Consider the following 16,694-nt stretch of genomic DNA (forward strand, 5'->3'; position numbering starts at 1 on the left):
GGACATGATTTACTCCAATGCTATTTGAGAGGTGACAATTGTAGTTGTAGCAGAATAGCCTCAGGGTGATAGAGAACGACCTGAGGGACATGTATAGGGCACTGGCCCCACATGGCACCATCTGGGGTCTTCGAACCATGAATACTGAGGTAGCAGAACAACACTGGAGGCCAGGTTTCAACCACATTACCTGGTCAAATCACAAAGTTTGGACTAGAACCCTGTAACACAAAGGGGGAAGCTCTTGTTTTCCAAATCATACAACTTAAAAGTCCCACCTGCCAGAGGCCAGAGGCCCCTCTTATGGACCTGCTCATCCCGTTTGTCACCTTGGTGTCTGATGGGCAGGGGCATTCTTTGTTTTCTTAATTATGTTGAGAGTAGTATTAGTATCAAATGAAATCATGTTTGAAATGGTTTTGAAAGTAATAAGCAAAATGCCAAAGCTTTATGTTAAGAATAAACTGAATAGATCATCTTTTAGATCTCAGTGAGCATCTAGCTCTGATTTTATATTACTTTCCAATGCAATTGTAGATTGTCTCCCCAGGAAGTAAAAAGGTCCATAACAAATCTGCAATTCTGAACACAATCAACTGAGGAGTATTCTGCTTTTGTGTACGATCCAAAATGTATATGATGATAATCTCAGATACCAGAAAAGCAAAGGTCCTCTGACTAAATCCTGATCAAATCAGTTGGCTGTGGAGAAGTTAATACCAAGGTCTGGCTCGTTCATTAATGACAATAGGATACATTTACATGGGGTTTGCTGTATGCCAGGCACTCTTCTGTTTTATGCTGTTTTTTAATGTTTGTTTATATTTGAGAGACAGAGTATGAGCAGGGGAGGGGAAGAGAGATAGGGAGACACAGAATCCGAAGCAGGCTACAGGCTCCAAGCTGTCAACACAGACCCTGAGGCGGGGGTTGAACCCAGGAACCATGAGATCATGACCTGAGGTGAAGTCAAATGCTTAACCGACTGAAACACCCAGATGCCCCTTTTATTTTATGAATTCAATTTATCCTTACAACTCTATGAGGTAGACAAAAACGTTCTGTCTTTAAGTTCCTCATTTTAAAGGTAGAACAACTGAAGCACAAAGAAGTTACATATTGTCTAGGATTGCAAAACCATTTCCCCAGGATACAGCTTTATAATTGTGATAGTCTTAAATACTGCCATAGGCATTGTAATAGCATCAGAACACTTTTTTTTTTTTAATTTTTTTTTCAACGTTTTTTATTTATTTTTGGGACAGAGAGAGACAGAGCATGAACGGGGGAGGGGCAGAGAGAGAGGGAGACACAGAATCGGAAACAGGCTCCAGGCTCCGAGCCATCAGCCCAGAGCCCGACGCGGGGCTCGAACTCACGGACCGCGAGATCGTGACCTGGCTGAAGTCGGACGCTTAACCGACTGCGCCACCCAGGCGCCCCTCAGAACACTTTTAAACCAGACTCTTCCTCTTTAGGCTGCAAGCGTAGTCAGACATGTATTTTCAATCATGATTAAAGAATGGAATTCTAAGTCATTAAAAGTCAAACTCAAGTACATATATCTTGCAGGCACATTTAGGTATGAAAACCAGGTAATATAGCTAATACTTTCTTTTTAATTTTTTTATGTTTATTCATTTTTGAAAGACAGAGAGAGACAGAGCACAAGCAGGGGTAGGGCGGAGGGAGAGGGGGGCACAGAATCCGAAGCAGGCTCTAGGCTCTGAGCTGTCAGCAGACAGCCCAACGCGGGGCTTGAACTCACTAACCGCGAGATCATGACCTGAGCTGAAGTCGGACACTCTATCGACTGAGCCACTCAGGAGCCCAATAATACTGGTAATACTTTCTATCTGAAAGCATGTACAAGGTCATCTTTATTCATTCATTCAAGTATTTATGACTTGACTATTCTGCATCCGGCACAATGGTCAAGGCACGCCCATGAATGGAGAGCCCTATGTCCTAGAAACAGGAATTGTCTAAACAAATCCAATCCCAGGATATTATTCCCAATTTCCTGCTTGAGCCACTCCACCTGCTGCTTTAGTCAGAGTATTTGCTCAAACAGCTTTCAAGCCCTGAGCAATCTCTACAGTTCTTGCACCACTGGCTTATGAGCCTCAGAATCTCTGCTTCCCCCTCATCTTCCCCAAAGCATGCCTAGGGCTACACTCAGTAACTCTCCCACAGAAGAAGACTAAGTTTCAGTCCTCTGTCCACCTTCCGAGTATTTTTCAGTACTGTCTGTATTTTAGTCTTGATAGCTACTTATGATCGCACACCACAGTGAACCCTAGGAGACAAATAATTTACAAGTGGTTTTAGTATTCCACCGATGAGAAACTCATTTTTTACTTATGAATTCATGTTAGAAAAACTTAGAAGGAGATGGCAATTGGTTAAGATGGATAACTGTGTGGGTTAGGGTTTCTTTTTTTTTTTTTTTTTTGATTTATCCAAAGAGTAATAAATGTCTACTGTAGAGATCTGGTAAAATATAAATAGCTATGTATACACACACATACACACCTATGCATGTATTTATAAAAAATAAATATATGTTTATTACATATGTGCATATATATTTAATAAAACAAAAATCATCTGTCAAAGTTAAAAATTACTAAGTGCATTTCCTCCCCCAGTTAATATATCAATATTCAACTAGTGCTATAACTACACATATACACACATGTATGGATATATATACAAATACGTAAAAATCATATACTGCATATCTGTACAAAACGTTATAAACGTCTTACCTTACTGAATGACCTAACATACCATTTTATGTTATTCTGTTTAAACCAGTCTTCACACAAATAGAAAACCTGCTTAAGTTTAAACATATTGAGATATGTTCAAACGTGAATGTAAAATCATATTTAGTCAGTGTAACTTATAAAACTAAATTTTGGTAACAACCTAAATGCTCAGTAGTAGAGAAATAATTAAGTTCCTAGAATATGACTATGTATTAGACAATTTTGTAGGTTGAAAAATTGTGTTTTCAAAGAATACTGAATGCTGAACTTTCATATAATATTAGATGAAATAAAATACCACAAAATTTTATATGGAGTATGAGCTCAATTTTGCCAAAAATAATCGTATATATCTACAGCTTTGTGGGAAACAACACTGGAATAAAGGGGCAAAGAGAGATTAAAGATGATCTAATTTAATAGACACTTTTTAATGATCATAAGTTACCTTTTGCATCAAAATAAACACAGTAAGAAATAAAACCCTTCCCCCTCCCCCCCCCCCCCCCCGCATAGTTATTTGAGCAAGGTATGTAAATGGGCCAGTTTATGAAACTGAAAAGGAAGTAATGGCATTCTAATGCCAGAGGGGGGGCACTAGGGGAGAACAGGAGAAGAAACCAAGAGCAAGAAAGCAAGGCATTCTCAGTTTTAGAGGCGAAAGATGAGGGCAGAGAATAGAAAAAATAGACATTAGGCTGAAAAACTGAATCGCAGGGACAGAGTGAACAGCTCTGAATGTCATGCTTAGATAATTAAACTTCATCTTAAAACAGAAGAGCATTGTGGGATTTTAGCAGGAAATGACAAATTCAGATTTATGTATCAGGATGCTAACTCCAGTTTATATGTTGGTATTCTCAGATAAAGCCAAGGTTTCAAGGATGCTGAAAGTCTTGATTCAATAGGAACTAAAGAGAATGGGGATAAAAGAAAAGCCTGAATTGATTCAGTCTAAGATAATGAGTTCAGCCCCTACCTTAGAGGAAAAATTTTAAGTGCTCCTTGGTTCCTTTCACAGAAGGTCCTTGAATGGAGAAGGGAGCAAAATAGCTTAGAAAATTCCAGTCTAAGATGTAAAGTTAAATGATGGTAACACAAACACCAACTCTGGTACTCACTAGCTATACCCCTGAGTAGGTGACAACTACCATAAACTTCTGTATCATCCTTTTTTTTTTTTTTTTATAGACAGAGAGAGTGCTCATCCCACAGAGAAGGGGCAGAGGGTGGGGGGAGGGGAGGAGAGAGAGAGAGAGAGAGAGAGAGCGAGCACATGCATCTTAAGCAGGCTCCATGCCCAGCGTGCTTAACCTACTGAGACACTCAGGTGTGCCTACATCTTCCTTTCTTTAACTGGGGCTAACAAAACCTGCCTCACCACCCTCAGAGAGTGGCAGTAAGCGTTTGTAAATGGTAAACCACATAACAGAGATAATGTCAATGAAATCAGTATGTCAAAGCAGTATGTGCATTCCTATGTTAACTGAAGCATTATTCATAATAACCAAGCTATGGAAACAACCTATGTGACTGCCAATGGACAAATGGATAAACAAACATTGATTACACACACACACATACACACACACACACACACACACACACACACACAATGAAAAATAACTCAGCCATAAAAAAGAAGGAAGTCCTGCCATTTTCAACAACATGGATGAACTTGGAGGACATATCACTACTGAAATAAGTCAGACACTGGAGAACAAATACTATCTATGATTTCATTTATCTGTGGACTCTATAAAAGTCAAACTTACAGAAGCAAAGAGTAGAGTGGTAGCTGCCAGGGACTTGGGTAGGGGTGCTGATAGGAAGATGCTGGTCAAAGGGTACAAATTTTCAGTTATAAGAAGGTTAAGTTCTGGGGAACTAATGCAGAGCAGGGTAATTACCTGGTTATTATCTAGTGATTACCGGGTTAATAACACTGTATTGTGCACTTGAAATTTTCTAAGAGAATAGATCCTAAGTATTCCCACCACACACACACACACACACACACACACACACACACACACACACTCACACACGCACACACACACACCAAAGGTAACTACGTGAGGTGGTGGATGTGTTAATTAGCTTGATTGTGGTAATCATTTGGCAATGCATATGTATATAAAATCATGTTGCACACTTTAAATATACAATTTTTATGTGTCAATTATACCTCAAAAAGGTTGAAAAAAATAAAATGTTTCACTTAAAAATAGATAATGTCTAACATAATTATTTTATATACACTAACTTGCAAATGGAAAGTTTGTTGTGTAAAAAATATCTAAGTGCAAAACCTACCTTGTAAAACTGAAAATAAAGAGCTAATCAGCAAAGCATGAATAAATTACTCAATAATTTAAAAAAATCTAAAACTGCAAAAAAGAGATGTCAAAAGATGTCTAAAAGTTGAGGCAGACTAGTTATTTATTGACAGACTCTAAATGTTAGTCATTGATAGACTCTAAATGTTAATTAGTTATTGATAGACTCTAAATTTTAATGTTAATAAGTTAAATATACTTATTTATTATAATAAAATAATTCTTATTAATTTTAATGCAGAATATATTGTGCAATTCAATGACAACTGTCATAATATCTTTATGTAGACCAAATCAAAATAACTATGTATGAAGACTCCAGGAAACTTTGTGCAAGCAGAATGATATACAAACATAATGGTGTTACTCAAAAGACCGAATTAATAATTTGTAACAAGCTGCCGATATGTGGGTCGAGCCCACGATTCCCCAGTGCTTCCTCACAATGAGCTCAGTACATGGGAGATACCAAAGTACTCCCCAGTTAGAGAGATGAATATGTGAATTCTAAGCATAACTTTCTGGTCAACCAGTAGGGGTTGCCATGTCTTTCATTCCTGCCAAAAACTGATCAGCAAATCTACCAGAAATATAAGGGATATCCACAAATTTTAGACACGAAGAGTTGAATATCATTAGTGATGCTGTGAAAAATATTTATTAAAACAAAATTTGCATTGGGCTCAGGAGGTTGAAAGTACAGTTGAGGATACCACCGACACATTTATGGTGAGATACATTTGTGGTGATGGAGAATAAGAAATGAAATCTAAAGATACACTGTCAGTTTAAAATGTCAATTAACATAATTTTTTTAGTTATTAAAAAACAACATGTAGAAAAATACTATATTTAATGCAGTCCTATTGCACAAAATTTCAAAGTTCACCTACAGGCTATGTCTGTTTCAGTTTTCCGTAAGATTGTAATTGATCTGCAATTAGCTACGTATTTAAAACAAAAGAGGACTAGATGATGGTGGTGATGGTGGTGTGGTGGTGTGGTGGTGTGGTGGTGTGGAAAGAAATAAAGAAAAATCTGCCTTAATTATGGGAAATAATCATTTAAAAAATTAACAATGGGAAAAGTTATGCAGATCGCCAATCTGCATTGATTTTCTCCCTCAGTAGAATTTCTGTTAGACAAAAACCCTTGGTAAATATAAACCAATATGCTAAATTCACTCTTCAAGTATCCAATACTACAGTAGCTGTACTACCAAATAATGTGAAATGGAAATTGGTGATGACTCATCTAGTTAAGTGGTTCTTAACCCCATTAGAATCACAAACACATTGGAGAATCTGGAGAAAGCTAATGGCTCTTCCTCCAGAGGCATACACCCATTTTCATGCATACGATGTACTGAAGACAATTACAATGGTTTCAAAATTTAACTCTCATTTGGGTTATTCAAACTACCCAACACCAAGTGCAATGTAAAAAGCAAATATTCAGCCTCCAAACAGAGAACTAAAATATGTTGTAATTGCTTAATCAAATTTTGTTGCAAACTACCTATAAGCGTATAACACCTTATATTTTATAACACTCTACCAAAGATTTTTTTTCATGTAATCCTTGAAACAAGTTTGTGTTAATTTGTTAGATTTATTTAAAACTTAGGAAAAAATAAAATGCAGAGGGTTAAGTTACTTCTTCAGTGTCACACACAGCAAGTGACAAGGGTCAAGGGTAGAAGCCAGTATTGTGATTCCAATTCCAGTCCTTTCTCAACAATGTCATGACCCACTTTCTATGTCAGAAAAACAGTGGTGTATACTTTGTGAAGTTGTGGTTTAAAATGACACAAAACAAACTCAGTCCTTTCCTATGAAAGAAAATCTTTTTTTTTTTTCTTTTTTTCCTCAAGTTATCAGCTGGCTGTTTGCTATGAACCAGTGAACAAGCTGGGAACCAGTGCTTCCCTGCTTGGGATTTTGTCAGTTTTAAGCTTTTGCTTTCATCTATTTCTGTTTAACGTGACACAAAAGCGTGAGAGAACCACCACTTCCTTAGTATCTTCACATAATCCGGGCATCATACAGGAGCTTAAAAGATATTTTATTCTGTTCATTTTATACTGAATGCTTCAAATTTATTATACAAGAGATCCTTTGATTCTTCAGAAGCAAGCCCCTTTTTGAAGTTCTGGTAACAAAGTGTTTAAGAGGGTTCTTCCAAGAGGGTCCAGTTGGTCACTCAGCACACATTTTAAGTACTCACTTTGTACAGTTCCTTATTGGGTCTTTATAATGCAGCAGAAACTCACAGTGGGGGAGAAGGGAGAGGGAGGTTCCACCCAAAGCAAAGCAAAACAAAACAAAGGCAGCAAAAGCTAAGAGGTGTTCAACTCTTTTGCTGGAGGAACCACAATGATATGAAGGGAGGAAATTTTTATCTAATGGAGTCTCGAGTTGGGGGAGGAAAGGGGCACAGGCAGGTACTTGATTTGCAAGTCCAAGACCAGAAAAGTGTAAAGATTAAGGCCTAAATTACACACAATCAACATTATTTTCTGTTTTCTCAAAACCACACAGAAGACAACAAAATATATTCTCAACCCAGTTACAACAATCCCACTGAAATCCCAACAGACGTTTTATAGTCACAAAAAGTGGACAAACTCTAGTAACTGAGAGCTGAACTAATTATCTGGAAAATTCAAGCAAAAAAAAAAACAAAACAAAAAAAAACGAAAACAAAACCTCTTTCTTTATTCCTTCCATATCAACAAATACTTCAAGAAATACGAGGCTCTAAACATCTACATATTCGAGAAAATGGACTGTTCTGAACAGCCTGCTCTCCTTTGGACATTCACATTCTTTGGTTTTGAGAAATGTAATATTTTCAGGTTACTTCTTACGTTAATCATTCACTTAGTATACGAATTAGATGCAACTGAATTGTTTCTGTATTCTAAGGAATATTTGGGCAACTTATCGATGGAAGCATGGGGAAACTGGCCTGTTAGAGAATGCTTTGTGAAAGGCATTTTCTTCTGTCATTTTTTTTACACATCAGTGCTCAAAATTAATAAAGTTTCTGAAGGACATAACAATTAGAAAATAACATTAGGAAAAAGTTTTAATAAATTATACCAGGCATGAAACATGTTGGTAGAAAATATAATTAACAAAAAGTGAAATGTTACACCACCTTAAAAATAGAAAGCAGAATTTCCTTAGAAACAACACACAGGGCTAATGCAAAAATCAATGTTCACTGTGCTGGCTGCTTGCAAAATTACACAATTAATCCTGTGTAAACTAACCTATCAGCCATGTGCACTGCAGGATTCCTGATAACTATTAGGCTGCACAATCTATTTAAGAAAGAGAACTTTAATGAGATCCCATGAGAATCTAAAAATTTAAATCACTTTTTTTCTCCCTAAAAGAACATTTTTACTCTATTTAATGGACATTACTTTCCATATCTGATACACATATGGTGAGATCCACCATTAAAACAATCATCAGGAACCAGAAAGATAGCCCCTCTTGAGTTTAAAATATGCTACTGAGCTGATTTCAAAGTAATAGAGGATTTAGAGCTCTACATGACAAAAATGCTACCTTATCTTCCTCTTGGCTTTGATAGCAATCTATTGCTATCCTATGTCACTGGGCCTCACAAGGCCTAATCAGCCACTCTAAAATTGTATTACCATATAATATACTCCGTGAAGATATGGAGTCCCATGTGCATTCAGTTTATGTAAATTATAATCTGCCTAATTCCACTACAAAAATAAGTAAAGTAACCACTTAGGCACGATCATTTTTAAAATACTGCCTCAGTGACTCACGTACATATATGTATACAACTGAGTATATGTAAAAATGTCTTATTCATGGGTAGGTATCCCACTGAATGTTTAACACCTAAATAGACAATTTTGCCTAGTTTGAACAGAGACACAGTTTATATTTTTCTTTCTGGTGATTGGGGTAAGCCTTTAAAGGACTTGTTTCACTCTTCGACTGCATGTAACTCCATCTAAAAGCATGCCACCTGGACAGAGACTCGATTCTTCAAACACTCCCCTGTGCTTTCATTACATACTTAATTGAATCTAAATTCCCTTGAAGAAAACATATCATTATTAAAACTACCCATTCCAATAACATCATTAAAGTTGGTCTCAACTCTTCTTCTGAGTTCTGATTCTTTAACCTTGACAAGCAGTGATAGGGTAAGTCCATTCAGGCATCATTTGCCTGGATCCCAAAGCTGTATGCCAAAATAAATGTATGCGTGGATGGATCAATCTATCAATTCACTGATAGACAGATACATCAGGGCATTAGCTATAAGAACTCTAAGAGTAGAAACGAGAAATCCTGTCCATCATCTTCCCTGAGCCAGTGTGGACGGCTAAAAGAAACCCAGCCTGTGCCCACAACCTCCCTTGATGAGCAGTGGCTGGTTTCTTGTGCTTTGGTTCACTGCTGGAAGCAAACAGCAGAATGCAGATACTGTAATGAAATCACTAATGGGAGGCCCCAAGTAATGAGTGCAGGTATCTCCAGGAGCAGACAGATGGGAAAAAGTGAAGTAAGACAAGACAGGGACAATCCCAGAGGAGAAAACAATGTAGATGGTGCAAAGGAGAACAATTTGCCTACCAGGCTGGAAGGTCCCTAAGCGCTAAAAAAAAGCCGACATTTCTGTTGTGACTCGTCAGCACTAAAACTGCAGTCAGTGTCCACACATGCTATTGTCTCCAGAATTCGCTGTATTTCTGACTGCATTTGATTTCTATTCCATGCCTTTTGTTTTCTCTCTCCACACATCTATCACCTACTGTATTTCAAAGTGGTACAAACCTTTTAGTCCTTATTTCCACATCATAGTGATTAAGAATGGGAGAAAAAAGACGGGGTTTTTTGTTTGTTTTTCTCATTTACCTCAGAAGCACAACAGGCTCCCATTCAGTCCTAGGCACTAGCTCTGGCATTTATGCAGCATGGCTCGAATGCTACACACATACACAGGGCTATTCTAGACCCCAACTTCAGGTCTAATAATAGATCATTTCCTCTCTTCCTATGTTTCTTCTCATATAACTTTTCTATAAAAAGTTAGATAGTTGGGGCGCCTGGGTGGCTTGGTCGGTTAAGCATGAGACTTCAGCTCAGGTGATGATCTTGCAGTCCGCAGGTTCGAGCCCTGCATTGGGCTCTACACTGACAGCTCAGAGCCTGGAGCCTGCTTCAGATTCTGTGTCCTCCTCTCTCTCTGCCCCTCTCCAACTCTGTCTTTTTCTCTCTCTCTCAAAAATGAATAAGCATTACAAAAAAAATTTTTTTGAAGTTAGGTAGAAAAATATTTTTTAAAATGATTCACCAGACAACTTCCTGCTTAGTTTTAATAGATAGGCATTATTAGGTGGTAGTTATTAAAGAAAAAATAAGATTGATACGGGTGGGAAGAGGTGGACAACATTTACACATTTTCAACTCTGGTAATAACTGCTACTTTACTGTATGACATAAACATTGATTTTACCCGTGAAAACTCCTGGTGACATTATTTACCTGAAATAATGTGCATGAATTAAACTGATAATGCATTTCAGTTTTCACCAAAAATTTTCTCTATTTTCAACAAGAAAATATTTTGACAAGGACATCACACTTCTTGTGATGTTTTCAAAACTCCTACGTGAAGCCTATCAGAAACTATCTACTTGGATTGTCTACTAAACATTGGGGAGAGGAGGAAGCACCTTGAAAAACTACAAGCACTATAAGGTACATTTTTTTTTCTCTAAGAAGTCATAGAAGTATTTCCATTTTGGGGCACCTGGGTGGCTAAGTCAGATGAGCAGTTGGCTCTTGATTTCGGCTCAAGTCATGATCTCAAGAGTTGAGGAAATCGAGCCCTGCATCCAGCTCTGTGCTGAAAATGCTGAGCCTGCTTGGGATCCTCTCTCTCTTTCTCTCTCTCAGTCTTTCTCTTTCTCTCTCAAAATAAATAAATGGGTATTAAAAAAAATAAGAAATCGCAATCACTCTCTTGATTTTAGATATCTAGAGAAGCATAATCACTGTTTACTTCCTAGAAAATGGTGGCGGTGTTTATGTATATTTGTCTGATTGTGGGACTGTCAGTGTGTGCATGTGTATAAGGTACTGAATTGTTTCATGTTTGACCCAGCTTTCACTTTGGTAATGAACAGTCTTATAAAGAAAAAAAAAAAAAAAGATAGGCTTTAAGAATTAGGATCCATCCTACTGGATAAATCTCTATATTCATTTTCAGACTTCAGAGATATTAAATTTGGCGTAACTCTAAGGATCAAATAAAAGACAGTCTGATATCCTGTACAACTTCCATCCCAACCCATATTCCTCTACTTACTGTCTTCCTATTGAGTTGGACTGGAGGCTCTCTAAGGTAAGTATCACTCCAATTCCTTACCATTTTTCCTGAACTGAACAGACTTGGTATCCTAAGTGCTCAATACTGCTTGTTGAATGAATAAAATGTTTATGAACTTAATATTCTAGTCAGTTAGTACCTGATACCGTCCTTTTGAGTTCTTTAAATCAATTTTTTGCACTTTTTTATCCCACTAAATTCTGCTGTTTAATGTAGCCAATATGGTTTTTGATAATTCAGTGAATCTATTAATATTAACAAAAGCAACAAGCATGTATTTAGCAAAAGCTCTAGGCCAGTCACTGCTGTGACAGTTTAAAACATAGTTCATTTAGTAATTGCAACAATCTTCTGAAATATGCACTATTTTTCATCGATGGTACAATGCAGTTACAATACAAAAATACCACATTCTGAATAGATTACTACTTTTAAAAAGTGGTATAGTGTCCACACAAAAGTTATTTAAGTCCATGGGTCAATACATAGAGAACGTTTACCTTCTAATATTAATTTTGTAATGGGGATTTGTATTCCCATAACACTTCACTCAAGTATCACTATTTTACATCATATAGTGATAGTGATGAACCAAAAGGTTTTCAGCAAAAGCTTACTTAATTTCATGGATATTTCAACCAGAAAAGAGTTTGAAGGGTGGTGTGGTTGGTAGAATAATGACTTCCCAAGATATCTACATACTAATCCCTAGAAACTGTGAGAATGTTGCCTTACATGGTAAATGAAACTTCGCAAATGTGATTATATTAAGGACCTTGAGATAGAGAGATTATTCTGTATTATGTGAATGGGTCCAACAGAATCACAAGTTCTTTGCAGGAAGAAGGCAGGAGGGTGAGTCAGAAAAGGTGACATAAGGGCAGAGCAGAGAAAGAGAAGTTGGAAGACGTTATGCTATTGGCTTTGAAGATGACAAGGAATATAAGTAGATTCTAGAAGCTAGAAAAAACAAAGAAACAGATTCTCACCTAGAGGCTCCAAGGGTACATAGTTCTGAAGACACCTTGATTTTAGGCCTTCTAACCCCTAGAACCACAAGAGAACATATTTATGTTGTTTTAAGCCACCAACTTGGTGCTAACTGTTGATAGTAACAACAGGAAATGAAACAGGTCAAGTAACACAGTCATGTGTAGATAAGAACTTATATTTTGATTTGGGGAGTCAATGTCTGGTACTTATTTAGGTTCACAGAAAATATATGCTGCCTTCTAACTATTTTGCCAGGAGATGAAATAATATTTTATCCATAAGCTTAAATTAAAATGATGCTACTCCTTACAGAAACCTAAATTTTTATATAAATTTGTCACATATGTAGTCATATCATTATTGAGCAGATAAAATGTTTTCATAAATTAACTCAATAAATATTAAGATACAATAGACTAATATCTTATATAAGTTTGGTATCTGTAGTCTCATTAACTTAATATTAAACACATAATTTAATCTCACTCTTGGGGTACCTGGGTGACTCAGTTGGTTAAGCATTTGACTTAGGCTCAGGTTATGGTCTCACAGTCTGTGGGTTCAAGCCCTGCATCAGGCTCTGTGCTGACAGCTAGAAGCCTGGGGCCTGCTTTGGATTCTGTGTCTCCCTCTCTCTCTGCCCCTTCCCTGTTTGTGCACTCTCTCTCTTTCAAAAATAAACAAGCATTAAAATTTTTTTTAAATGAATTAGCTCTTCAATAGTGTGCTCGTCTATATTCCAATGGTAAGAATGCTTAAGAACTGACATAAGCATTAGGAACATTACCTGATGCACTAAGTACTACTCATTATAAATAAGTCTTTGTACGGATGTTAAATACTGGAGTGTGACTATGTGGTTTACCTCTATTTTTGTGATGAGGAGATTGACTTGACTTTTGGTCTAGTCTTTCCCAACCACCATGAAATTTAAAATGGAAAGGCATGAGATTTCTCTCAGATCTAAGGAAGTTAATCTTTTGAATGAGTTTAGTTAGGGTCTGTTAGCTCCTATAAATACTCTGATAGATCTACATTGTGATTAAGAGCTGAAACAAAATTTCAGTGATAATGGTTCCACTTGAGGATCAAAAAACACAAATTCTATGTTTGTAATTTTGCAATGTAGTTTCAGTGTTTTTATTTTATGAAGAAGTTTAGATCCAGAAAATATAATTTAAAAATTCCAAGGGCGCCTGGGTAGCTCAGTCAGTTGAGTGTCCAGCTTTGGTTCAGGTCATGATCTCATGGATTGTGGGTTCGAGCCCTGTGTTGGGCTCTGTGCTGACAACTCAGAGCCTGGAGCCTGCTTTGGATTCTGTCTCTCTCTCTGCCCTTCCCCCACTCACGTTTGGTTTCTCTCTCTCTCAAAAATAAACAAACATTAAAAATTAGTAAATAAATATTCCTATATAATTGCCATCTAGAATTTTTAAATATTAACATCATCAGGGCCCCAGGGTGGCTCAGTTGGTTAAGTGTCCAACTTCGGCTCAGGTCATGATCTCGTGGTTTGTGGGTTCTAGTCCCACGTCAGGCTCTGTGCTGACAGCTCAGAGCCTGGAGCCTGCTTCAGATTCCGTGTCTCCCTCTCTCTCTGCCCTTCCCCTGCTCATGCTCTGTCTCTGTCAAAAATAAATAAACGTTAAAAATTTTTTTTAAAGTTAACATCATCACACTTGCCTCAGAACTCACATTTTATTTTTATTTTTATTGATGTATTTTTTAAGTAGGCACTATATCCAATATGGGGCTCATCCTCACAACCCTGAGATTAAGAGTTACATGCTACCTGGACAAACAAAAACTAAAGGAGTTCATGACCACTAAACCAGTCCTGCAAGAAATTTTAAGGGGGACTCTCTGAGGGAAAAAAAAAGATGAAAAACAACAACAAAGACTAAGAGCAATAAAGACTAGAAAGGACCAGAGAACGCCACTAGGAACTCCAACTCTACAGGCAACAAAATGGCAATAAATTCATATCTCTCAGTATTCACTCTAAATTTCAGTGGACTAAACACTCCAATCAAAAGACATAGGATAACAGAATGCATAAGAAAACAAGATCCATCTATATGCTGTTTACAAGAGACCCACTTTAGACCTAAAAACACCTTCAGGTAAATTAAGAGGATGGACAACCATCTATCATCCTAATGGTCACCAAAAGAAAGCCAGAGTAGCCATACTTATATCAGACAATCTAGATTTTTTTTTTTTTTTTTTTTTTTTTTTTTTTTAATTTTTTTTTTTTCAACGTTTTTTATTTATTTTTGGGACAGAGAGAGACAGAGCATGAACGGGGGAGGGGCAGAGACAGAGAGAGGGAGACACAGAATCGGAAACAGGCTCCAGGCTCCGAGCCATCAGCCCAGAGCCTGACGCGGGGCTCGAACTCACGGACCGCGAGATCGTGACCTGGCTGAAGTCGGACGCTTAACCGACTGCGCCACCCAGGCGCCCCCAGACAATCTAGATTTTAAAATAAAGACGGTAACAAGAAATGAAGAAGGGCATTATATCATAATTAAGGGGTCTATCCACCAAGAAGATCTAACAATTGTAGACATTTATGCTTCAAACGTAGACGCACCCAAAAATATACATCAGTTAATCACAAACATACAAAAACTCATTGATAATAATACCATAACAGTAGGGGACTTCAACACCCCACTTACAGCAATGGACAGATCATCTGAACAGAAAATCAATAAGGAAACAATGGCTTTGAATGACACACTGGACTGGATGGACTTAACAGATACATTCAGAACATTTCATCCTAAAGTATCAGAATACACATTCTTCTTGAGTCCACATGGAACATTCTCCAGAACATATCACATACAAGGATACAAATCAGCCCTTAACAAGTACAAAAAGATCGAGATCATATTGTGCATATTTTCAGACTACAATGCTATGAAACTCGAAATCAACCACAAGAAAAAATTTGGAAAGACAACAAATACTTGGAAACTAAAGAACATCCTACTAAAGAGTGAATTGGCTAACCAAGAAGTTAAAGAAGAAATTAAAAAGTACATGGAAGTCAATAAAAATAACACCACCACAGCCCAAATCCTCTGGGACTCAGCAAAGGTGGTCATAAGAGGGAAGTGTATGGCAATCCATGCCTTCCTAAAGAAGAAAGAAAGGTCTCACATATACAAACTAACCTTACACCTTAAAGAGCTGGAAAAAGAATAGCAAATAAAATCTCAAACCAGCAGAAGATGGGACATAATAAATATCAGAGCAGAAATCAATGCTATCAAAACCAAAAACAAAACAAAACAACAAAAACAGTAGAACGGTTCAATGAAACCAGCAGCTGGTTCTTTGAAAGAAGTAACAAAATTGATAAACCCCTAGCCATTTTGATCAAAAAGAAAATGGAAAGGACCCAAATAAATAAAATCAAGAATGAAAGAAGAGAGATCACAACTAACACTGAAGAAATACGAACAATAATAACAGAATATTGTGAGTATTTATTCACCAGTAAATTGGGCAATGTGGAAGAAATGGAAAAATTCCTAGATACATATAAACTATTAAAACTGAAACAAGAAGAAAGAAAAAATTTGAACAGACCCATAACCACTAAAGAAATCAAATTAGTAATCAAAAATCCCCCCAAAAAACAAGAGTCCAGGGCCAGATGGCTTTCCAGGGGAATTCCACCAAACATTTAAACAAGATTAACACCTATTCTTTTGAAGCTGTTCCAAAAAATAGAAATGGAAGGAAAACTTCCAAACTCATTCTATGAAGCCAGCATTACTTTGATTCCAAAACCAGACAAAGATCCCACTAAAAGGGAGAACTATAGACCAATTTCCCTGAAGAACATGGATGCAAAAACCCTCAACAAGATACTAGTCAACTGAATCCAACGATACATCAAAAGAATTATTCACCATGACCAAGTGGGATTCATACCTGGGATGCAGGTCTGGTTCACTATCCGCAAAACAATCTATGTGATACATCACATCAATAAAAGAAAAGACAGGGGCGCCTGGGTGGCGCAGTCGGTTAAGCGTCCGACTTCAGCCAGGTCACGATCTTGCGGTCTGTGAGTTCGAGCCCCGCGTCGGGCTCTGGGCTGATGGCTCGGAGCCTGGAGCCTGTTTCCGATTCTGTGTCTCCCTCTCTCTCTGCCCCTCCCCCGCTCATGCTCTGT

At 37.4% G+C, this 16,694-nt stretch overlaps 1 protein-coding gene across 12 annotated transcripts in view; it reads right to left on the reverse strand.

The window, feature by feature from the left end:
• The window catches only part of CHL1 (cell adhesion molecule L1 like), a 201,534-nt gene that overhangs the window by 158,386 nt on the left and 26,454 nt on the right, over nt 1–16,694 (reverse strand). For 2 of the 12 annotated variants that reach the window (XM_058726195.1, XM_058726200.1), the window contains exon 1: nt 12,496–12,553. The exons of the other annotated variants lie outside the window; for them this stretch is intronic. The gene's annotated coding sequence lies outside the window, so the exon portion shown is untranslated. Of the gene's footprint in view, nt 1–12,495; nt 12,554–16,694 lie in introns of those variants that run through there. 12 annotated transcript variants of the gene reach the window in all.

Source organism: Neofelis nebulosa, chromosome 4, assembly GCF_028018385.1.
Source record: "Neofelis nebulosa isolate mNeoNeb1 chromosome 4, mNeoNeb1.pri, whole genome shotgun sequence".
Lineage (NCBI taxonomy): Eukaryota > Metazoa > Chordata > Mammalia > Carnivora > Felidae > Neofelis > Neofelis nebulosa.